The following is a 26,597-nucleotide window of genomic DNA, read 5'->3' on the forward strand; positions in this document are numbered from 1 at the left end:
TTTCTCAATCCTTTTCTATTGGGAGTAGAATTTCTACCCCTCCCCCCCTTTTTTTCTCTCCACAATGTATATTTTCTTTTTTAGTAAATTAGGCACTAAACAGATCACATACATCTTTTGCCTCAGATAAATAATAAACACATTAAATAAGGTTAAGCACTAGAAATAATTGAAGACTATTTAGTGATATATAGTTATCCCCCTTGTTTGTGAGTGCATATGGATGCATGAGCACAAAGGCAAATTAATAGCTTCAAGAAATATTTTTTTCAAAAACAAAAAGACAATGTGTATATATTCAGATGGCATTGTAGCAATGTATTAGTAAATCCCCCTTAAAGAAATTTATAGCAGCAAATAAAAATTGATTACTTGGTGGATAATGAATTAAGATGGTGGGGGGAAGGATAGGGCAGATTGTAACTGTTCTGAAGACAGTGGAGGATAGGAAGGTGAGGGTGAAGTAGTTCAAATTTTGACTGGAAATTGTAGTAGCATGAGTCCAGGTCTCTCAAATGTCTAATAATTAAAGATACTTTCTATTTTATTTTTCCCATTTAATCTGAACCAGTTCTATGACAAGGAAATAGACCTGTCAGTACATGAATGTTTGAATTATGTTCCATTGCCACCTGCATGTGTGGGTAAAAAATAAAGGTGGAATGAGTCAACAATACCATAGGAATGGGATATGTAGCATAGAACCCAGTGTTATCAATGGCAGAAGGCCAAAATTCTTCCATATAAACACACCATTGTGTCCTATGGCGCCACCATAGTGGGCCTCCCTTCACAAATCGCCTATAGCGGTTGGCAAAAAATCTGCCATGCCATTCTGTCACCATTTAACAAAGACAGAAACATTACTGGCAGAGGGTGGGTGGGTGGGAGAAAATGCTTGAGAAACTTATGAGAAGAATGAGATGATCAGTAGGAATCCAAGTCCAATCTCATCATGTGATGTCAGTATATTGATGGTAGAATTGTTTGACTCCACCCAAACACAAGGCTCTTCCAAGTACTTCCTATTCAAGTAAAAAGCAATAAAATGATATAACTTAGACGTCAATGCACATTAAAAAAAAGAGTTCTTAAATTAAAGTTTTGTGATTCATTATATGGAGTTGAGCTAGGGGGAATTTGGTCACAATTATCAACAATAAACAATTATGCCTACAGATGTTAAGATAATTATTCACACTATTTGGTAAAGAAAATTACTTGCATATGCCTTCCAGAGATCAAATCTAATTCTATAAAAATGATCCAGACAACTCAACACAAAAAACACAATATATTGAAATTATATAAGAAATTTCAACTTGACTTTGTAGTAATCAAGAGTAACATTATGGATAATCATGCAACTGTCCAAGCTGTTCTTTTAAACTATATGGTATATCCAGGAAACTATGTATTCAAGAATGAAAAATATAAAGAAAGTAAAAGAGAATGCAGAGGAAAAAAATAGAAGTCCCAATGCACACTAGGGAAGGTGAAGTATTTAAGTTCTAGTGTCTAACAGTAACCTAATGAGAGCAATGTTGTTTCTTCTAAGAACACTATTTTCTTTGTATGTTACTGAAAATCTAACAAACGTTTCAAAGATCATTCACCTGTACAAGGTAGAGCGACTAAAATTAGTCTATGGAACTTGGCAACATGTTCAAACGACCAACACAAGATGGGGATCAAAGCAACTGCAACATTTAAGGCAAACAAGAATATATGGGATTAACTAACAAAGAAATACACACATTTAAGGCAAAGATGAGATGTACAACGTGGCCATCTTTGTCTTTAGAAGCTAAAGATTTTGTCAAACGCATATTGAATAAGGATCCACGGAAGCGAATATCTGCTGCTCATGCTCTAAGTGATTTATTTTTCTTGCCTCTATCATCAATTCCAATAACATCTAGTAAGACATTTTTCAAGTTGTCAGCCATAATCTTGTGCTTGCATGTCATCCTTGGATACGAAATTGCAATAATGTAAAAGTTCCACTTGATATTTTAATATTTAAGCTCATGAAGACATATATGAGATCTTCATCCTTAGGCAAGGTTGCCTTGGGGGTGCATATTTTAATTGTTAAAATTAACTCTCTAGTTTAATGAATACTTTCGTACACACGGTACATTTATGAGTCTTCAAATTTTACTTTTATTTTTGTTTGTAAAGTATGAATGAATAATTATACTGCGAATGATGCGGATAGTTACAATAATTCAAAATTGTTTTAATTTTTTTTAAAAAAAACACATTCTAAGGCGGTTTTCCGAAAAACCGTCTTAGAATCTTTTATATATTTTTATTTTTTTTTAAAAAAATATATTCTAAGAAGGTTCTCTAAAAAATTGTCTTAGAAAGTGTATTTTTCTAAGACAGTTTTTAGCTAAGAATCGTCTTAGAATGATATATTTTTCAAGACGGTTGTCTATTGAACCGTCATAAAAAATACAAACTTTCTACGATGTTTCCTATAACGACGGTTAATAACCGACATAGAATGCGTATTTTAACTGACGTAGAAAGCCTTTTTTGTAGTAATGTGTAACAAATGTAAGATAGTAGATGAAGTATATAAAATCCTTTGAAGCAATTATTGACTGAAAGTAAACTTGCAAGGCCTGCAAATTCCAAGCTTTTGGCTTTTGCAATAGCACAAGACAGTAACAGTGTATTAGAGATTGAAGAATTAGAACATTCAGAAGATAATGTTTACCATAAAATCACAACAAAATTTTATCCCATATTGTGAGTACAATGAGTACAAGAAGAGCAAAGAGTGCCTAAAAAACAAAGGCGATAAGTCCTATGAGAAAGATGCTTCGGTACCAGTGGAATGACTGCAAGGAAAGCCACAACAAACACCTACAGAAAATATTTAACTTAAAGGATCGGCAACAAAAGTGATTCAAACCCGCAAGTAAACAAGTTCAGGGCATAAAAGAGTTATTATTTATAGTATAAATTGGCAGGTTTAAAATTTCAATGCATCTCTTCCTAATTCTAATATCCTTGTCTTTTCTACACAAATGCTCAAGAAGTAAATTTAAAATAGTGATAAAAGCAATTCTGATCAGCAGTAATGTACTGTACACTAGCATATAATACACAATTGTGTGTAATTCTTAAGAAGAAAGCTCCATTAGAAGATAACTAATGCATAAAGTGTTGAGATACATCAGTAAGAAAGAGAACTAAGTAAAACTACCAGTCAAATGTGGTATCAAAACGGTCAACTGTAAAATACAACCAGAGCATTGATAAATGGTGAAGAGAGCATACCCAAGCATAGACAAAAAATAGAACTGTTTGCCGATCCCAATGGACTAGGACTTGGACCTGCAGTTGTGGATGTCCCTGAAGTTCTATTAGTTGATCCTGCAGAAAAACCCAACACGCACAGTAAGACTTAGGCAGACACAATAATGAAAAAGCATATAATTACCAAGACATACTTCACTATGAATTTCTTATTCTAATTCTTTAAAAAATCGACAACATTCACAGAAATGATATATTCACTAGAACTTCTTGCACGAGGTTGATTATTTGTTGGGGGCGATGATGATGATAACGTAGTTGATGAACGTCGATTGGGATGAACTGCCACCAACATACATTGGCTTCACCACAAGATCATGTTCCTGCTCAGAATCCAACAGATACAACTAATTCACTAAGTCAATGAAGATAACACAAATTGTCTTGATACAACTACATACTATGCAACATCAAAACATGAAATCTTGTATATATAAACTAGCTCATGGGAGTGAGGGTTGCATTCGACTTATATATACTATTTTGATTACATTATTAGTAAATATGAGATCTCCAACACCCCCTTAGACATATCGGGTGATTCGATAAGCCCGATAATGAGTAAAATAATAGACCCAACAACAACTACTAGAATAGACTATACATAAATCCCCCCCGAAAACAATTCACAAATAAACACAAAGCAAGGAATTCTCATGAATATTCATTAAGTTACTAAAATCATGATTAAGTTAAGTTAGAAGCTTTTGTCATCTGGTTATACTTTAAAGGAATGTATTTAAATCATTAACCTTAAAATCCCAAGTTAAAAAATAGGATTAAATAAGAAATTAGTTCATGTAATTTAAAGTTTTTTCACTTAGGTCTTGGTAAGTTTTTTTTTTTCAATTTTAGTTCGTGTCATTAATCACCGTTATAAACACGTTAATGTTGATGTTTTGTTAACATCATAGGGACTATAAATGAAAAAAATATTACAAGGACTTAAAATGAAAAGCGTATAACTTAAAGGGATGAAAAATAAAAATAAAATATATGGACTAAAAGAAAAAGAAATACATACTTATAGACACAAATAAATATTTAAGCCTTAAATATCATGCATAAATTTATTTTAAATTAATATAAATTAAAAATAATAAGAAGTTAATTAAAAGATGCATGTCAAAGATCTCATTTTTGACCTAAGTGTCCCTTATGGCTAATATCCTTTATCTCTTCACATGAAGCTTTCAACCCCTCACATTGACTTGGTGGGCATGGAGGTGAAGATGCAACATAATTTTTGAAATCCAATTTTGGTCCCAAAGTCATGTCTCCAATATGATCCATTGCGATAAAATCTTGCTTATTTTATGTAAAAATATACATCATAGATTATATATTTTTGAAACCTGTCTTGGTCCATTAGTCTTAATCATTTTTGCCTTTTATTTTTTGTATTCATACTTCAACAAAAAGATAAAACAAGATTTAATTTGCTAATTTCTTTTTGCTATTATATTTTGAATTAATTGTTTTTAATCTTTTTTTGCTAAAATCAAAGTACTAATAACATAAAAGTAGTGAGTAGTTATTAAGAGAGAGTGATAGAAGTTTAAAAACTGATAAAATGTAAAAATGTCTAAAATTTGTGGGCACCAAAAAGAGATTTTTCTAATTAGTGGTATAGATAAACATTTAGTAAAAGATATATTTTGTCATGTAACCGCTCATGATTTATTGGTTCTCTTACCTAAAGTAAATCATCTGGTTCATTCGAAGGACTTTTGTCCCCATCAACTTGTAATATGGCTTACAAGGTCATCATGAAGGATATGCAGGTTCTTTCCCATCTCAATTTAATCGATTAATTTATGTTTAATGTTCAACATATATATATAATGTTAGGTACAAGATATACCCAACAAACAAATACAAAGAACAAGTTTAAAGGAGATAATTGGCAAGATATATCACGTTAGGTACATCATATTTAACAATAACTTGAAAATATTAAGTAACCAACCATAACTTCTACTCATGACACGCGGTATATGAATAAGGAAAAAGTCTGATAAATCTCACGAAAGTCATGTCAACCAATAGAGATTCTACACAAAGCTGGCTACTATGCATTCTTCACAATCAAACCTCAACTGCAAAAAATGCAGATCCTTATACGAGGAAGGTTCTCGGGGCAAATAACTTTACCAGAGGCCACCCAATAGACATACATACACAAATTTTTTTGCATCTCCTCATCAATGCACGCACCATGGTTTAGAGACCAGGAAGGAAATGAGTAATCAAACCACCTGCACTTACTCCTCAACGCACTTACTCCTCAACCAGGTCCAGGCCACAAATTTTATATCTACAATCACTCGTTTCTCTTCAAAAAGTTGTATTATTGAAAATACAACCATTCCTTTTCTTCCATATGCACCATAAAACCGTACACCAAACCACATACCATCTTTCTTTTCCAACACCACTTTTAATAAAAAAAAAGCAATGTGTTGCCACAAATGCATCTCCTCTTCCCTTGGACAAGCCATATGAAAATTTATCCACGAATAACACTTTTTTCACACCAAGTCATCTCTAGGGCAAGCAAAAAAAAAAAGTGAGGAAGACTAACTTCAAGACACAAAGAGCACTTCAAAGCTTGTCCCCCTTCAATGACATCTTTCTTATGGAGATTATCCTTAGTTGGAAGCCTATTTTTAAGGATCCTTCAAACAAAAAGTATAACCTTGGAGGGGACATTCAACTCCCAAATAAAGGAGTACTTGTTGGGAATAAATATGTATATCCAAAATCCAATCCATCATATTATCAATTTTAGTAAAAAATTATTTTTTATTTTATTATCATATATATTGTTTCATTAAATTGTTAATTTGACAAGTCTTTGATTAAAATTAGAGGTTTGTTATCATGATAAAGATTATGATGATAAGAAATAAGTCCTTTATAATTTTAATCTAAATTGTTCTTGATCGTAAGATTATTGTGAATAGGTAATCAATAATCCGAATAGATTAATATATATGTAATGATCTTTATTGGATAAAGATTAATAAATTTTATTTATTAAATTGCATATATGAATGATATTTATGTGGATGTCATCATTGAATTGACTCAATTGAGATTTTCTAATGGTTAAATTTATTCAATAGAAAATTCTCAAGAAGAGGTTTAATACTTTTTTTTGGCTGGAGACTGTCATAGTAATTAACATATTATTTGTTATGTTTTGAAATAATTAATCAAGAAGAAATTCATCAACTCTTGGTAATGATGAGTTTGAACTCTATGAATAAAATTATATCCTGTCCAGGAAAATTAAATGAAAGAAGAAATGAGTTTCTTAAGTCATTATAAGTTAACTCAAAAAAGAGTTTGATAGTAATACCATACTTTAGAGTTAACTAAGAGCTGTAAAGATACTATATTACTTTGATTAATATATTAGCAGCTTGCTATTGAACCTACGAGATCACATACAAATTAGTGTTCTAATATCTGTTTTTTTAATATTTAATGATCAATTAAATTAGAGAATTTAATATGATCAAATTATTAATTAATTTCCTAAGTGGAATATTATTATATTTTTTACTAGCACGGGAAATATATAATATAATATAAATATTTGGTGAAAGAAAAGAAACAAACGGAAGGATTTCATGTTTGGAATTGGTTTGAAAAGTTACATACAAGTTGGACTTAGTCAATTATTATTTCTAATTTCAAATTGCTAAATGGTTAGCAACAAAAAATAACAAGAAACAATATTTTAAAATGACTTAAAAGATAAGATAGTTGTTTCTATTTTATCACAAATTTGTTATATTCGGCGTACTATACATACAGCCCTAGGCTGCACGTTGATGTGATTGGTTATCACTTCTCTTCTCATTCTCTCATAGCACCAATTATTGTTTCACTTGTCAAAGTTATTGATGAGTATAAATTAGTTTCGGTGTGGATACACATGGAATCTTCACATTATTGAAGAAAATTTTTATGTTTCAAGAGTCCATCAATAGGTACACATTTAATATGTTGTCTATGTAAATCATGCAATGCTCTATATGCCGATTGCACACTATACATTCCATTTTATTCAAGTCTCCACCACCACACATCCCTCACCCCTTTACGAATATTCACACTTTCCAACATACATTCCAATTCGACCACCATTTTACTCTTCCATTCAAACCACCTTCTTCTCCACTTTAAGTTCTATCTTTATCTCCATCTATCTCCCTCCCAAGAACCTAAATTATTTATGACTTCCTCCCTTTGCCCAAGTTTAGAAAAAGTCTAACATGTGAGGTTGTTAGACATTCCTCTCTTCAATTGTCCTTCCAAAACCTACAAGTTTCACCCTTACCCAACTTTCACTCCCCCAAGTTATCAAACCACTTTATATTGTTCTCCCCCCACCCCCCAAACACACTTTCCTTAGGTCCCTCCACCATAAAAACCTCCCACACTCCCCTTCCTTCAATAAACCTCTCCACCCTTCATACTTTGCCTCCAAGACATCCACCCACAAAGTGATTCTTTGATGAAACAAATGCCACCTCCACTTGGCTATTAGAGTTTCATTAAACAGTTTTAAATGCTTTATACCCAAACCTCCATGACTTCTAGGACAACACACATCTTTCCACCTCACCCAAGCTATTTTATTTTGCTCACCCTTCTTACTCCCACAAAACTCCCTCATATTACTCTAGAACCTCTTCACTACCCCACAAGGAATCCTAAAGAAAGAACAAAGTTAAAGAGGAAAGTACCGATCTTATGCTATATTTTATGCTTCCAACAACGACATAGCTTCTTTAAGTATTTATCAAAAATTGGCTTCCATGTGTGCTTCTCCTAGCTAGGTTTGGTGCCAATATATAGGGATCCCAAGATAATCAAAAGGGAACTATAACACCTTGCAATTTAACATCCTCGCGAGAGCTTCCCCAACTTCAGGCTCCATATCAATAACCCCAAAACTAATTTTAGCAAAATTTACCTTTAACCTTGAAGCCAACACAAACCATCTCATAATACTCTTGATGACATCACATTCGAGAGGAAGCTTCTTCAATAAAGATTGTATTGTCCACATATTGAAGAAGATTGACTTCCGATCCACACTCCCATCACCAACCTTATATCCCGAGAATAGACATTTGGAAGTGTTCATCCTCATAATTCCGTTCAAACCCTCTGCCACCACCATGAAAAGAAACAATGCTAGTGGATGACCTTGTTGAAGCATCCTTTGTAAATTGAATTTGCTAGTTGAGCTACCTTTCACCAAAATGGAAATAGAACACGGACACAACATTGTTTTATCCATCAAATTCACTTGCTTTCAAATCCCAACATTTTGAGCATATACAATAAGAACTCCCAAGATACTGAGTCCTATGCATTTTCATAATACAGTTTGAAGATCAACCAACTTTTATTCTTCCTCCTCGCCTCATCAACAACCTTATTCGCCATCACTACACTATGTAGGAGATTCCTATTTTCTAGGAAAACACTTTGTCTCTTGTTAATGACCTTTGGGAGTACCTTCTTTATTCTATTAGCAAACACCTTAGCCACAATTTTATATGTGCTTCCCACCAATGATATAGGCCTAAACTCACCTAGGTCTTATGGATTGTCCACCTAGCTTAGGGATCAAAGTGATGAAAGATGGATTACAACCCTTTGGAAATATGCCATTAGTTGATGAAACGAAGTGTTGATGAACAATTAATGTTCTGGAAAGATGCCATTAATCACAGAAACACAGAAACAACGAAATGTTGATGAACAATTAATGTGTCAAATATTTTAAACCCTCATTCCCCTAAAATAAAAAAGAAAAGTGATTTACCCTTATGAATTTTCCCCCACTTTGTTCTCATAACATTGAGAGAACAATTGTGATGACAAAAATGTCACTAGTTTGAATAAAGTTACACACACACACACACACACACGCACATGGACATGCACACCCACCCACACACACACATGCACATGCACACGCACACGGACACACACACACACACACAAACACACACAAATTTGTTTTAAATTTGTCTTTGATCCTTAAATTTAAAATAGATCTTTTTAGTCATTGTAAATTGAAAACCTTCCTGACTATTTGTGCCTTTATATCCAAATGCCCTTTGCCCAAATTAATGTCGTGGGAGTTAATATTTTGAAAGAAAAACACACATGTAGTAGGGCATTTGAAAATAAGACAGCAAAATCAAAATAGGTTACCATTTAATCAACTTAAATATTTAGATTCATTCATTATTTAGACAAAAATTGATATAGAAAAGTGAAAATTTAAATATTTTTTGGATTATCATGTTATTGGTGTAAAGTGTTAATCGACTATGCCGATAACTAATTTCCATGACCAAAAAACATCATCAATCATATTTAGTGTGGTCTCCCTTCCTAACCATTTATTTTGCATCCACAAGACTCAATCCTGAAATCTTGCTTAAGAGATATTTAAGTCCAGTTCTACTTGAACATATGATATGTTGGTAAGGAGTTGGATGTAGGCTTTGAACGCTTGATCCAATTTTTCCCTCGGCCTCCAAAATATAATATTATATATAAAATTTATGATGTTAAGATTTATATTAAATATAAAGTAAATGATAATAAAATTGATAATGAATATGAAATTTATTATGCTAAAATATGTATTAAATAAAACATTTATGGTGCTAAAATTTGTATGAAATATAATATTTATGATGATAAAAAATTATATTAACACATTTATGGTGCTAAAACTTATATTAAATATAATATTTATTAAGAAAAAATGTATTAAATATAAAAAGAATATTGAGTAAGATTTTTCTTTTTAAAAAAATGGAGAGTAATACAATTAAAGGATGGTAGTAGCAAATAAAAATTAGAGAATAATGATGAACAATATTGAGTTAGAATGTTATAAGTGTGAAATAATCTATTACTTTTGTAAATGACTATTCTCCACTTGGGAACTTGATTGGTCACGCTTAATGATGTCTTTCCTCAAATGTTAAAAACTATAAAAAGAAACAAAACTATAAAAGATAAAAATAATAATTTGATGTCAAACAATACTAATGCATTCATTATTTAGAAATTTTAATAATAATAAGTAAATAGGAGATATAAAGGTTGACTTGATGTTTAAAAAATGGGCTTAAGTAAGAGTGAAGGGGACTAGGGAAGACGTTGCGGTTTGAATTTCTCCATTAACATTCCTAACAAAATTTTAAAAAAATAATAGTGAGTAAATATTTAAATTTATATAATAATATATGTTTAATATATCATTAGGTTCTTAAATTATTTGAGAACTTTTAATTTATTTCATAAATTAAAAAATATATAATTCAATCTTTCATCTTCTACAACTTTTATAATTTTGTCCTTGGAGTTAGTAAAACTGCCACAAATTATTATTTTTGCACCGGTTTCAAATATGTTATAAACCAAATCCAAAGACCCAATTATAAAAGTTGTAGAAGATCAAGGATCTAATCACTAATCTTTTAGTATAGGGACCTAATTTAGAATTCTCAAGCACTTCAAGAACCTACCTACTAATATGTTAAATTAATAATATAATAATAAATACAATATAACATTCTATTTTTGAGTCAAAATAGTAGCAATATGTATAAACCAAAATATTTTTAAATCAAGAGATGCATATACTTTTATGATGCACACAATTTTATGAGCTCCCGTTTAGATAATCGTTACTATGGATATGTAGAGTATAAATATTTAAAAGCCTAATTTTTTGTCCAAAAAGATATTTACCATTATATTTTTTCCTACTTTAATAAGTCAAATACAAAATAAGGAAGAAAAATTATCCTAAAAATGACATTATGAAAAATTTATTGAATTTTGCACTAAAATCAAACCTATGATGACTTTTTTTATATAAAGTTTTATATTCACAATTTATAGAAATTAATGTCTGTTAAAAAAATTCTAAAATATTATATATACAAGGTATTGAATAATTTACTAAAAAAAATTATTAAATATAAAAGTTAACTATATAAGAATGTTTGAATTTTCTTAGCCACTGAGATTAAATTAAAAAATTGCATAATTTAATCTAGCTATCGTGATTTTTGATTGAAAGTATTTTTATTGGCAACACAGAAATAAATCCCTTTTCCTGATATTCTAAAAAATTATAAATGTCTTGCATTAAATAATTTCCTAAATACAATAATCAAATAAAAATTATATGAATAAACATGTATGAATTTTCTTAACCATTAAGATAAATTCAAACAATTTTAAAGATATATTAACTTAAATGCGCAAGTTACAACCACCATAATGATTTTGGAGCAAGAATATCTGGAAACAAAAGTATAAGAAAATAAGCAAATTAAAGATTTATCAAGCAATCACCACAATTAATGACAACGGTTAAGATCAAAGGACGAAATGTAAAAAGCATTGCTTGCCTTGTTAAGTTTTTTCCACCCATCAAGAACTTAATATCAACTTCCAGTCTTACCACAGCGGGTAATAAAGGGAATGACAAACAACTATTATATAACATTCCTCTATTGTGTTTAAACTTTATTGGTGTTTTTATTTTTTTACTGAGTTGTCAAAAAAATTGTGAAGGCCATGGCAAGTAATTCATCCCGGTGTTCTTTTATCTACTAATTGATATATTGGATTTTTGTTATTGAAGGGTTAGTCGAGTTCAGTACTTTGAATGTAAGTTTGTTTTACTAATGACCACCGGGTATTTTTCTTTATATTTTTCCAAATTATTATTGTTCTCTTGTTATGGTAATGGGCTATACAATTTTTTTTTCATATGGGCACATGGTTTTTATTAGAGAGCTAATTAATGCTAACTATATTATTTAGTTGTTCTCAATGTAATTTAATCTCCTTGATGTTTATCTACATAGGGAGACAATTGGATTTAAAAAAATCCACAAATTCCTTAAATATGTTTTTAAGTATAACTTCTAGTTTTGCTAATGGATATCTTATTTAATCCGTTCAAATATTTTCTTTCTTTTTCTTATGTATGGTTGGTTATACTTGTAGAAACAAATAAAGGGTTGAATTGTAATTTTAGAAATTTAAAACTTTTCTAAAGACTGAAATCATATTTTATCATCTGATGCTTATAAATCTAAAATCACTTGGAGAAGTTTTGATTCAGACTTTATCATATGATGAAAATAACAATTTTCTTTAAAAAACCAAATGAGACATAAGATCTAAAAATAAATTTAAATCCTTTGTTAGCTCAAGCAACAAGAAAACACAGAATTTATTCTAGTTCGTCTCAAACCCGAGATTACATCCAATTTTTGGCAACCACCAAGTTTTCACTAACTTATCAATGTTACAAGTATTGTTCATGGCCACTTCTAGCTCTTACACTTGCAAGCTTTACCCAAGCTTAACTTAAACCTAGTATTCTTTATCCTACCAAGTCACTGCTAATTCTAAACAGATCAACAAGATTTGTTGGAAGATTGTACGCTGACTAAAATATATGATCGTCTTACATAAGGATATATCACTAAACACTTTTAGTCTTTTCTCTCAAGGTATCCAAGGTGTTTTGAGAGCTTAGTATCTTTACAATAATTTATAGAAAGCTTTATAAGAAAGAAAGGAAGAATGATTTGCGTAGATGATTTATGTCTTGTTTCTTCAAAGCTTCTTTTATATATAATCTTCATCTCCAAGTATCTGTTATCTCACAATGGTTGGATTCTTCACTTTTTTTTTTCGTTTGAAGTATTGAGTCCATTAGAGCATTTAATGCTTGCATTGAATACATGTCCATTCTTCATGCAAAGTCCATGCTAATAGGATAATGTGCCTTTTACTTCAGCATGAAAGTCATTTCTTTTATCATAGCAGGTCTACAACAACAGAGCATGCCTTTTGATGAGGATGAATATCTTCTAAACTGATGACTTCATTTATTCTTTGTAGGACTTTGATAGATCCTAGGAGAATGTTTTTGCATGAAAAAATCGCATACAAAGAGTATTAAATGAATGTCTTAAATGCATTACTTAAGTGCTATATCAGATCGTCTTATAAGTGTATTATCTGAATCTTCAGACACATAGAGACAAATCATGATCTAATAGCATATCAGACACAACTTTTATCATTTGTATTTATTTACATCTAATCAAAATAATTAGGAGTCCTAATTCATCTTTAAGACATATAAGTCTTTTGACTAAACAACCTCCCCCTTTTTGATGATGTCAAACAAACGCATATGTAAAAGTCAAAGACACACACACACACATACAATGAAAGTTTAAGTGCAATGTCATTCTTATCAGATGCAATATAGGAAATATATAGAACATCATGCATCATAAGACTTTGAGATAAAGTCCTTTCATCAGAAAACTCTCATTTATTCATCAGAATCATATTGCATAGATAATAGAAGAATATGAAAGGCATAAGAGTTTAAAGATTTATAAGAAATCTCCCCTTCAGATGATGTGCTCCCCCTTAGCTTGTGCATCTTTTGCTATGGTTGCATTCTTCATCTTTTTACTTTTTCTCCCCCTTTTTTTGATAACTTCTTCTTCCTCTTCAAGCTTGCGAAAGAACTCATCTCTAGATTCATCATCAAATGAGCTACCAAAGAAAGCATCAACATACTTCCTAAAGAGGTGCTCTCCAAGGATTTTGCATGTTTTGGCTTCTCTTTTAACATGAGCCATATCCTGAAGAACTTCAGTAAGTGCCTCCCTTGTTCTGAGTTGAGTTGTCTCAAGAAATTTGACATACTCTTGGTATGGAGGAGGGCCATTGTAGATTTCCATGGCCATATCAGCAACACCAACAGGGGCTTCATCATCAAGTTCACCTTTTCAGTGACGGGTTATACATGATGAATGAAGGTGAAAGTGGAGTTTGGAAGCTCAACAAAGTTTCTCTTCCATTGACAGACGTGGTTTGATGGTGTATCAGCAAAGTTTCTCTTCCATTGTGATTGATAGTCTGATAGGATTGACCTATCTTGTGATGAGCTCTATCTGATGGTGGCCTCACCTCAGGTTCTGGACCAAAGCAGTAAGCACCCAGTTTGTAATACCTTTTTAGAGCTTGTTAATCATTGCTTATTAGTTCCTTCTTTTGATGCAGTGCAACTACTTCATGTTTGAAGAGTTTGCTTGGTCTTGCTTTGATATAGCACCCGGGGGATGCATCTTCAAGCATATTCTATGCCTTAGGAATCATAATTGGCTTGTCCACTGCTGATTGGAACTTGGTTCTAGAGTGTGCAAGACACATAAACTAAGAGCCTAACATAAAAAAGAAAATTGCATGTTCTGTCATTGCAGTTGTTTGGAGGAAGCTTGCCTTGCCCTGATTTCTTCTTTAGAATGATTGAGGCACATACACAACTGTAAGCCATAATTTGAGAACTCCCATTTTGAAAAGGTTGGACTCATCTCAGGATCTTCAAGCTAGATGTCTTTTGTGTCAAAGGATTCCCCAAACATAGCATGATTCTAGGGAAGCACTACATTGAAGGTAGCGATCAAACCAAGAAGTTGATGTAGGTATATAAAGACATTTCATTAGAGGTAACCTTTCTACTTCTCTAGACTATAACTCCTAAAGGGTAGACCTTCCTGTCAGATGGTCATTGTTCGAAGATGATGTTGTTGAGGTTTGGAGGTGTGGGATTCCTTGAGGGAAATTCCCTTATATGCCTTGGTTTGCCAAAGTAATTGGATAGAGCATGACCTCTTCTTCCTTTAGGGCCTTAGAAGATGAATAAGATAAGGAATAAACCTAGGTACACCTTATTTCCATAGCTACATGAGATTTAACTTCTGAAACTTAATCTTGTGCATCTTTCAATCCAAGCATTGGGTGCCAATATCCCTCTTCTCTCTCCATGCTTGGTTGCTGGTTTGCCCTTCAGACAATTTGTATCCCCTGAAACCATGGTAAATTTTGACATTTCCATTTGAAATAGGCAATGGCTCAGGTTTAGTTTAAGGTTGAGATATTGAGGGAAGTAGCCAATCAGTTGAGTCTCCATCTGGTCCACTCAGACATTGATGCAGTTTGTTGAAAATATTAGTTAAGAGTTGAGGTGCAACACAGTGTCAACCATTTACTGATTTCCAATCTAACTTTCATAGCATTAAAAGGAATAGACAAAGTAGTTCCATAGATGTTTTATAGTCTTAAGATGTCTACTTTGCACATAGGTTAAGCAAGCAAAGTATTAACAACAACTTCATCTTTAGCTGCGACTAGATGAGGGTGCATGGGTGCAACCCTGGGGTCTGTTTCGATAGTGTCTAAGTTAGCATTAACATTAGAGCTTTGCAATGAAACTTCAATAATGGACTAAAAGAATTGCAACATCCAGGGCCTTTCTTTCTTCTTTAGCTATTGCTTCTTCACCATAATTGGTTGGAGCTCTATGTCTCTCTCAACAGACACGACATAAAATATTTCAACACTTGTTTCCAAGGCTGATTGAAATCTGACATTAAACTCTACCTTCTGCAACTTCTCTTCATACGCAGCTTTGACACCTCAAGCTTCTCTTTTGAAGTTTGTCCTTCAAAGGTAGCAACCTTTTTTTGTTGCTTCTGCCTCTGCCTTCTTTTTCATGGCCTTCTCTGCTTTTGCCTTTCTCTTAGCATCTCTAAGAAAGCATTGCTTGGCCTTGGCAATGGCAACAACTTTGGATTTGCTGGGAAGGGGTGAAACAGGCTTAGGTGTTGGTCGGGAAGGAAGGGCTAAGGAAGATGAGGGTACAAGGGTAGGTGTTTCTAAGATTTCCATCTCAGATGATGGTATGGTTGTTGTAGGTTAGGAAGGTTTAGGGTTCTTAATAGGTTAAGGAGATGATGGTAAAGGTTTAGTTGGTGGTTGGGTCTTGATAGGTTTGATTATGATGGTAGGTTTCTTGGGTTTGGGTGCATGGTCTGAGTCAGAGTTTGAACCCTATCTCTTTTCGGAGCCAGATGAAGGTTAGGTTCTTGGCTTTTGGGTTGAGGATGGAGGTTGGCGGTCAGAAGAGGGAGGGTGGTCTTTTCTTTTGGTGGGTAGCTTATGTATAGGTTGGCTAGGCTTAGCTTGCTTCCCCTACTTCATTTGAGACGATGCTCTAGATTCAAGATCCAAAGGATTAGCTTGAGTTCCTATGGTTTGATCAGCATTAGACAGGGGAGTCTCAATCACCTCTTTCTTCACTTTCTTCGTTATGTGCCTTTCCACATAGTCTGGTAATTTTTCTGCAATTCTCATATTTATAAAGGTAGCCCCTTTAGTTGAGTAGCTCCAGATGATGGCTCCATCAAGGAAACCTCCACTCCAACTAGCCTCAAAATCTAGGTGAAGAGCATTCCATAAGGAATAAGGTTCTTCTTCACCTTGAGGTTAAACTTTTCCTCGAAGGCCTGTATCTAGTAGAAGATGATCTTAGGCAAATTCACCTTCCCACTTACCATGATCTTATAAATGCAGAAATGGTCTTTGTCATTGACATAATCCCTTGAGCTTACCCTAGGCATTACTATGTTGAATATCACATTATGTATCATCCTACACATGTAAGTCAAGTTGGCTATTGTTAAGAAGGTGTTGAAAGCCTTCTTGTCACCTCCGTCTGGGTGAGGCTTTCCATAGAGCAACTTGTCCATAGTTTGCTGGGTTATCTCCTTCTCCTAGTCTTTGCTTATGGTCAAACCTTCCATAGCACATCCAGACACAACAACATTGGTCATTGGAGAGATAACCACCTGAGTCCCAGTAACAATCTCCTTGATGCTAACTCCATCATATCTTGCTTTGCAATTCCCCAAAAAGGGCATATCAGCCATAATGGCAGGTACTAAACTTCTCTAGAAAAGATGTCCAACCAACCCTATCAAAAAGTCCCTTCATGCAAAGCCTTCCTCCTTAAGCTTTGAAAGTTTATCCACTTTCTAGGGATAAACAATTCCTCAGGGAAAGCTTAAGTAGCATCTCCAACATTATTGATGGTGAGGATGCCAATAAACTTGTTCTTCCTTAGAAGGGCCATTGTTCACAAAAAGTTTTTGAAAGAAGAGAAAAAATAGAAGTTTTGAAGTTCTCAGACAGTGATTTCGCACAAGCATAAATACTTCTAAGAGTTCAAAAAATTTTAGGAACTTCTCCAAGTGCCTACATTGCCTTTTATAGTTTTTCAAAAAGAAAAGGAGATAGAGATTGATGTAATGACTCAAATATCCTTAAATATATTTTGAAAATTGTTTTCAATCCTGGCAAGAATTATGAAACACGTTTCTCAATAAAAATTGAAACATTTTTGTCATTGTGAACATGTTTCCTCTTCAATTCGTACACTTCAACAAAACATTAGTCCCAACAGATTAATGATTAGAGAGTAAGATGATGTGATCATGTAAAAATAAATATTTGATTAATCTAATAAACTAGTCATATTTAAATGTTCGCTTATACAAACGAAGCATTCTTCAAACCAGGACTCAGTGAAGATATCAGTCCATTGATGATCCATGTCTATATACTTTATATATAAAAAAAACCTTTTTGTACATAATCATGAATGAAATGATATCTTATTTGAATATGCTTAGCATTTGAATGTTCTATTAGATTACACATATTCAACTTCAGCTGTAGTTAGAGCAATGGAGTTCTATTTCTCGCTTACCCAAGATATCAGACAAGGTCAAATATAGTGACATCCTTTACTTGTGTTATTTATTTCTACTCTGTCTCATGCATAGTTAGCATCACAATATCCTACTAACTTGAAATCTTGATTTTTCTTATAAAACAAACATTGGCTAATGGTAACTACTAGATAACGTAAGATCCTATTTATACTCTTTAGATGTGATTCTCAAGGATTAGACTAAAATCTAGTACATAGACATACACTACGCATAATATCAAGTCTACTTTAGGTCAGATACAGAAGGGATCCTATCATACATATGTAGATCGTCTGATCTACTGGTTTACCTGATTTGTCTTTACTCAGAGGATTGAAAGCATGCATTGAAGTTTTCATAGGCCTAGCATCTTCCATTTCAAATTTCTTCAGAAGTTCCTTAGTGTATTTCTATTGGTAGGTGTAGATTCCTTTGTTGTCTTGCTTGATCTGAAGCCCTAGAAAGAACTTATGTTCTCCCATCATGCTCATTTCAAACTTACTCTTCATAACATTAGAGAAGTCCTTGCATAAAGATTCATTAGTAGCTCCAAAGATAATATCATCAACATATATCTGAACTATAATGAAATCCTTGCCAACTTCTCTTTTGAAGAGAGTTGTATCTACTTTGTCTCTCATAACATTATTTCCTAAAAGAAAAGAGTTTAGTTTTTCATACCAAGCATAATGTGCATGTTTTAGACCATACAGGGTTTGAAAACATGGTCTGGAAGTGTATGATCTTCAAAGCCAGGAGGTTGTCTGACATACACTTCCTCTTTAATAAAGCCATTTAAAAAAGAACTTTTAACATCCATTTGAAAAAGCTTTATGTTTTTATGAGTAGTAAATGCAAGCATGATTCTTATAACTTTAAGTCTAGTAGCATGAGCAAAGGTTTCAGTGAAATATATACCTTATTGTTGGTTATAGCCTTGAGCTACTACCCTAGATTTGTTTCTTACCACCTTTCCTTGTTAATCTAGTTTATTTCTGAATACCTATCCTTTTCCAATGATGCTCTTGTTTTTAGGTTTAGGAACAAGAGTCTAGACGTTGTTTATGGTAAACTGGCAAAGCTCTTCTTCCATGGAAATAATCCAATCATCATCTGTAAGAGCTTTTTCTATGGTCTTGGGTTCTATTTTAGACATAAAACCACATGAAGCAAGATCTCTGAATGATGATATGGTCTTGACTCCTTTAACTTGATGTTCAATGATATGATCTTATGGATGATGGTGGAAAAACTTCCAATCCTTTGTATGTGGTTTATGATAAGAGGATTCTTTAATTTGAGAAAGGATTTCTTTAGACTATTTAATCTCTCTTTCTTTAGGAGATACAAACGATCCTATTTACATATTTGCAAAATTATCCTTAAGATATGATAATTTCCTTTTAAACGTTAAACCATCATTGAATTTAACATGGATAAATTTTTCTACGACTAAAGTTCTACTATTAAAAACTTTGAATGCTTTAGATGTATCATAAAAGCCAAGAAAAATTCTTTTATCCACTTTAGAATCAAACTTAGCAAGTTGATCTTTAGTGTTCAGGATAAAATACTCACATCAAAATGAATAAAAGTGTGAAATGTTGGGCCTTCTTCTCCGTAATTCATAGGCAGTCTTTTTTTATCAATGATCTGATCAATATTCTGTTATGAACAAAGCATGTTGTATTTACCGCTTATGCTTAGAAGTGCTTAGGAAGTGAGTTCTCATAGAGCATGGTTCTAGCCATCTCTTGTAGAGTTCTATTTTTCCTTTCAAATACCCCATTTTTTTGAGGTGTTCTCGTTGAATAAAAGTTGTAGAAAATACTATTTTTTTCACAAAATGACCTGAACTTAGCATTTTCAAACTTGTTCCATGATCACTTTTGATAGAAGAGATACAAAAACCTTTTTCATTTTGAACTCTTTCATAGAATATTTCAAAGACCTTGAAAAACTCATGCTTTTGAGTAAGGAACTATACCCAAGTATATCTTGAATAGTCATAAACTACGACAAAGTCATACTTTTTTGCTCTCAGACTCAACGTTTTGGTTGATCCAAATAGATCCATGTGCAACTGGAAGTGGAAATAATATATTTAGATTTAAAAGAAGTCTTGATTTGTTTCCCTGGTTGACATGCTTCACAGAGAAGATGAGTTTTCCAACAAATCTTGGGTAGTCCTTTAACTAAATCATTTTTGGATAATTTTGAAATATGTTTTCAGTTGACATGCCTAAGTCTTTTATGCTAAAGTCACCTTCCATCTTCTCCGGATGGTAGACATGTTAATTCTATTGACTAAGATATATTAGATCAATCTCATATAGATTTTTGTGACATCTGGAAGTAAAGAAAGACTTGCCATCTTGTGTCTTGACTATACACTTGTCTTTGTTGAAGAAAACAATATAACCACTTTCACAAAATTGAATTATGTTAAGTGGGTTATACTTTAGACCTTCAACATATAAGACATTGTCTATGGAGGCTAGAGAGGGAATACCAATTTTACCTATACCAAAGATTTTTCCCTTACCTATGCCTCCAAAGAAAACTGCTCATTCTTCATGTGGCTTTAGGTTTAGGAAAGACCTTTCTCCTATCATGTGTTGTGAGCATCCACTGTCCAAGTACCAGCACCCTAACCTTTTCCTACCAAGGATATTTGCAATAGACATTATTTGATATTTTGGTACACATATCTTTTTTAGTCTAGCATTGTCAGTATCCTTAGACATCTAATTCTTCTTATGGATGCATATGAATTTGGAGTGTCCATACTTACCACAGAAGTCACATTTTTGTGGAACAAATTGTGACTTGGAGAATGTTGTTCCATTTTCAAAACCCAATCCAGACTTGTCATGGGAATGTTGATGGAATTTTAAAAGAGTGATGAGAGTCTTTGAACTTTCCAAGAACTTCCCAAAGTCATTGGTAAGACATGTTACTGCTGCCCTTAGTTTTTCAACAATGGAAGTTTCATCAGTCTTACTAGCCAGGCTCAGACTCTCTTCTAGAGTCTGGATCTTCTTTTTTAGATTCTCATTTGATTTCTTTAATTCAGTGTTAGTTTACACACCGCTCTATTTTTTTGTGAGCAAAGGAGGTCATTTTAGCATGTTTTGGCACTTGAAAAACCTTGAATATATATAAAAACGTGGCTGCTGGTTTTGGTTCTAATTGGCATGTTATATAATGAAATTAACTTGCTTTTCATGATTATTTTAAGTTTCAAAAGGTGCAATGTCAGTAAACTAACTTAAAACTAAGTTGAAAGCATGAAGCAATAAGTGATTTTTCTGCATTATTTTACTATTTTTGTTATGTGATGTTAAAGACCAGTAAAATCATATTTTTTTATTAAGAGAGAGGAGAATTCACCAAGTCGTCCATACTACAAGACTAAGAACATCCCAACAATCTAGATCAAAGTGGTAAGTACCTTTTCCACCCCTTTCACATATTTGTCACATTGCTACTTTGAACTTTTTGTTGTTATTTAATTAAAACACTTTGAATTGAATAAAAATAACATTTCTACACTCTTTGATTAATCAATATGATGATTGGTTCAATAGTTTAGGCCTTGATCCTCAGCAACTAAATTACACTATCAAGTTACAGAAAGTAGCTATTGGTTGTTTATTTGAATATTATGATACTTGGAATCAATAGTTATAATTTTAGGGACTGCCTTAATATAATGCTTATTTATAATTCTAGTGATTCTAACTGCGTATGTGTAACTTGTTTGCATCAGTTACACTAACTCGTGGAGAACTTGTCTCTTATGAGTGAAATGCTTTTTCTGTTATTTACTTTTATTTTTTAACTGACAATAGATTCAATTAACATAATTGGTTCAGTCCTCGTCTCCTAAACAAACATTGTCTTCAATGACAAGCCTCGAAATACTCCTCAATATGCTGAAGGATTAAATAAATTCTTGGACTTTGCATTTGTTAATCAGAGTGTTAATGGTAAGATAAGATACTCATGTCTTAATGCAACACTAGTAAAAAAATATGTTTTAACATCGTCAAATCTAAGTCAGTTTTCTAAAAACCGATGTAGAAAAATAAGTGGTGACATTTTTGAAATTAAGTCCAACTTTAAGATGATTTTATAAAAACTGTCTTTGATAAAAGGTGTAAAGTCACTTTTTATAAAACCTTCTTTGGTTTGTAGGTTACTAAGACAATTTTTACTACTGACCCTATTTAATTTTAAGTTAAATAATAAATTAAATTTTTAGTTCTCGTGCCTTCAATTTCGCTTCTCTGTCTTCTATTGCTTCTAACCTCCGCCCATTGTGATTCTCATGCCCTTTATTGCTTCTTGTGCCTTTTTCCCAAAAACTCCAAGAATGGTGAGAAGAAGCATCACACCCCAAATCAACCAAAACTTCCAAACTCATCAAGGGAAAAACCAGATCGAGAAAACTCCATAACAAAAATGTTCACAACTCTCAGATCACGGCGCCCAAGATGGTATTCGCCTCTTGTTTGTATTCATCTCCTTTTTCTTTGAACCACATCCCCTATAATCAACAGTTGATGCCTCCATTCATCTTCGACCTCCCAACCATCACACACCATCAAATTTTGCACGATCATCACCATCCAAACACATCGCATCTGCATGCTACCACCATTGACACCACAACCATCGAAACACTATCGCAACCACGTGCCACTACTGAAATGATGCCAGATCTGTTCCTTAAACCCCTTTCATGCAGCAGTTCTGTTCCCTAGACTAGGAGTGCTCTCAGTGCCCATTTCACTTTGTGAATATGCTTCTCGCTACATTTCCTTTTCTTGTTAAAGTTTGTTTTATGTGTATAGGTTTGGCAAGCAAAATTGGAAGTTAATCCTAGATTCTCACAAAGATATATTTGATGAGAGAACTGAAGTAAGTTTCTAAAAAGTTACTGATATTTATTTTTGTTTTGAACTCATGCTTTTGATTCTAATGAAATTATTTTTTTCCAGGTTGATTTGAAGGACGAGTGAAGAAACATGATGCAGTGAAAATGAATCAGAATATGCATATCTCTTTGAGTGTTTTAGAGAGGTATTTCCTTGCTTTATTTATTGTTGTTGTTGGACAAGTGGACTCAATAACTTAAGAGGGGAGAGTAAATTAAGTCTCACTAACAAACTTTTAACTCTCTTCTAAATGATAAGCTCAGAATGCAGAAGAAGAATCAACAATCAATTTAATAATGTTCTTTAAACATGCAAGACAAAATTGATTGCAATAACATAAATAAGATAAGGGAAGAGAGAAATCCAAACTCGATTTATACTGGTTCGACCACTTCTCGTGCCTACTTCCAATCCTCAAGCAACCCACTTGAGATTTTCACTATCTTGTAAAATGCCTTTTACAAAGTCTGAACCACACAGGGACAACCCTTTCCTTGTGTTCAGAAATCCTTACAACTTAAGAGACCCTCGGTCTCTTAATCAATCTCTTTGAACAAGAAGAAGAAGAAGTTTATCTCTTTAAGAGAAGGATATTACAATTGAAGATCAATCAAGATTCCTTATTGAATATGCAAGTGTTTGACCGAGGAATCTTTTTGAGAGGATAAGACATTTCAGTTTAGAAAAACTCTCTAAGGAATTTCGTAACCCAAGTCACCTATTTATTGGCCTTTGATGGCCATTCAAAAATCTCTTGAACAAATGTGACTCTTGGGAGTTATTTTATGAAGAGTTGTGACTCTTGGGAGTTATTTTCTGAAAGAGTTATTTTCTGAAGAGTTATGATTCTTGGATCAAACTTGAGAAGCACTTATCTTTGGCATCATCAAAACTGCATATCATATATGCTTCTATAGTTGCTTTAGATTGTATAGACTATTAGGCAGTGTGAATAGTAGGTGCTTGACAACTCACAAATTATCTTGGTGACAATAAGTCTGAGTGGGAGGTAAATTAAATGGGGAAACTACATGTTCGCCTTACTTAACAGATATTAATATTGCATAGGTGAAAAGAAATTCAAAAACTGTAGGATTATGATGCCACTTGTTTGGTAATGAAGTTTCCCAATGTTCTTGGAAGTTATCACCCCCTCAAGTTAAATTGTTTGTGTTGTTTTTCCAGTTTTATTAACGGTTAATGATAAGGATGCTGACATATTTTTGGTTTTATTTTATTTGATTTCCTTTTTCTCTTCCTTGGCGCATGCCTCATTTATACATGCTCATATTCTAATTTTGAACATTATTATCCCTTTGTTCTCCGTTTGGATCTTGTATATAAAGGAAAAAGATGGTTACTGGAAGACAATGCATAAGAGTATTGGCTCGGATGTAACATCAATGATGACACTACTTATTATTATATTTGAACCAGTTAGTATGATTCAAAAAATTGTCGAGGGCTACTAACTCTTAGTTTTTCCATTGTTAATGATACCTTAGTTTGTAGTGTCAATTGATTGAATTTAAAAATTGAAATTGCTTGAAATAGTTTATGGAGTACTTCTACTTGTTAGATCAAGTAGATGAATCAGAGGATCCATACATGCAGTTAGTTTATTCTAGTGAGTAATTTTTCCCTTTTTATTTTCTCTTTTAATTCTTATTTCCCAATCACATTGAAAATTCATTTTGAGGATATAATTTTAGATAGGAATGAATGGTGAACAAGAAGCATTTTGACTAGTTTTGATGAGGTATTTTTTACTGACTTCAAATATCTTCATCCGAGGCTTGTTATTGGTGTTCTTTGTAGAAGCAAGCTTCATGATGATGAATCAAGTTGATTCAAGTAGTTTTGATGATGACAAAGATGATGACAAAAAGCCCAAAGAATGATTTCAAGATTGAGTCAACAAGTTCAAGATCAAGATTAATTTCAAGTTTCATGAGAGGAAATCAAGAAGATTCAAGAATCAAGAGAAGTTTGATTTCAAGATTCAAGAGAAGATGAATTCAAGATTCAAGAGAAGAAATAAAGAAGACTTCACAAGGGAAGTATTGAAAAGATTTTTCAAAAAACAAACATAGCACAGTTTTGTTTTTCAAAAGAGTTTTTCTCAAAATTTTCTAAGTTACAAGAGTTTTTACTCTCTGGTAATCGATTACCAGTTTCCTGTAATCGATTACCAGTTTCCTATAATCGATTACCAGTGACAAAGTTTGATTTCAAAAGCTTTTAACTGAATTTGCAATGTTCCAATTGTTTTTTAAATAATGTAATTGATTATAATATATTGGTAATCGATTACCAGTGTATCTGAATGTTGAAATTCAAATTCAATTGTGAAGAGTCACATCTTTTCATAAAATGCTTTGTGTCATCGATTACATGGTTTTGGTAATCGATTACCAATGACAAGTTTTGAATAAAAATCAAGAGATGTAACTCTTCCAATGGTTTTCTCAAGATTTTCTCAAGGTTATAACTCTTCCAATGGTTTTCTTGACCAGACATGAAGAGTCTATAAAAGCAAGACCTTGACTTGCATTTTATGTAACTTAATATAACTTTTTACACAACTTTTTGAACATCTTCTTGAACTTCTTCTTCTTCTTCTTTTGCCAAAAGCTTTTTAAGTTTTCTGGTTTCCAAACCTTGTTCTTTCACAGAAAACAAAAGTGTGCTATTCATCTTTTTCATTCTCTTCTCCCTTTGCCAAAAAGAATTCGACAAGGACTAACCTAAAGAATTCGACAAAAAGAATTCGACATATCTTTTTGATGAATATGTGGCATATTTGATCTCTTAGAATATGGGTTTGGGCCTAACTAACCCACATTCTAAGATGTTCCAAACTATTTATAATGCTTTCTTAGTCCCTATAGTTCTAAGATGTGGATGGTTTGGGTTTGTATAATTTTTGTTTCTACTTTTCTAAAAAAGAAATTACCTTTTTGACTAGTTTGTACTAGTTCTATAAATTATTTCTATATTGGATTTAAATTTCAACATTTGAGCAATTTTGTTAGTCTATAATTACAGGTTTGACTTCAATGTATAATGAAATTGAAATGATTTTCTGGGTAATATGTGCAAAAAAATCTTCCATGTTTCACTTGACTTTGATTTGATTGGCCACTATTTGCTTACCAATATGTGCCAGTTAAAAGTGAGTTATAGAAAATAATTGAGTGGACCTAAATTTTGTTTTCGCCTTCATTTAGGATTTTGAATTGCTAATTTAATTATAAATACTAAATAGTATTCCACTCGTGACATAAATAGATTCATTGTGGAATAAAGGTGCATAGGGGAGCTAATATATCCTATCCAGAGTTAATCTTGCGCTGCATAAAGCTCTTTAACTTTTTTGTTCTTTTGTTTGCTTTAGTTTTGTAAACGCCACTTTTTTTCTTTGATTAGAAATAAATTGGTTAATGAAGATAATTAGAGAAGTTTCCTTGTACAAACACAAAGCATCACGCAAAAGCTATGCTGCTATTTGCAAATTACAATGCAAAAAAAGTTAAATGCATTAAATACAATCTCAATGTATTTAAACTGGGGCCTCAAACTTACTAAAAGGATGATTCTTTTATTT

At 32.6% G+C, this 26,597-nt stretch overlaps 1 pseudogene; it reads right to left on the reverse strand.

The window, feature by feature from the left end:
* Positions 1 to 595: 595 nt before the first annotated feature.
* LOC114398522 lies at positions 596 to 16,164 on the reverse strand (annotated as a pseudogene).
* Between the last annotated feature and the right edge of the window lie 10,433 nt (positions 16,165 to 26,597).

The sequence above is a fragment of the Glycine soja genome, chromosome 19 (genome assembly GCF_004193775.1).
Source record: "Glycine soja cultivar W05 chromosome 19, ASM419377v2, whole genome shotgun sequence".
In the NCBI taxonomy this organism is placed as follows: domain Eukaryota; kingdom Viridiplantae; phylum Streptophyta; class Magnoliopsida; order Fabales; family Fabaceae; genus Glycine; species Glycine soja.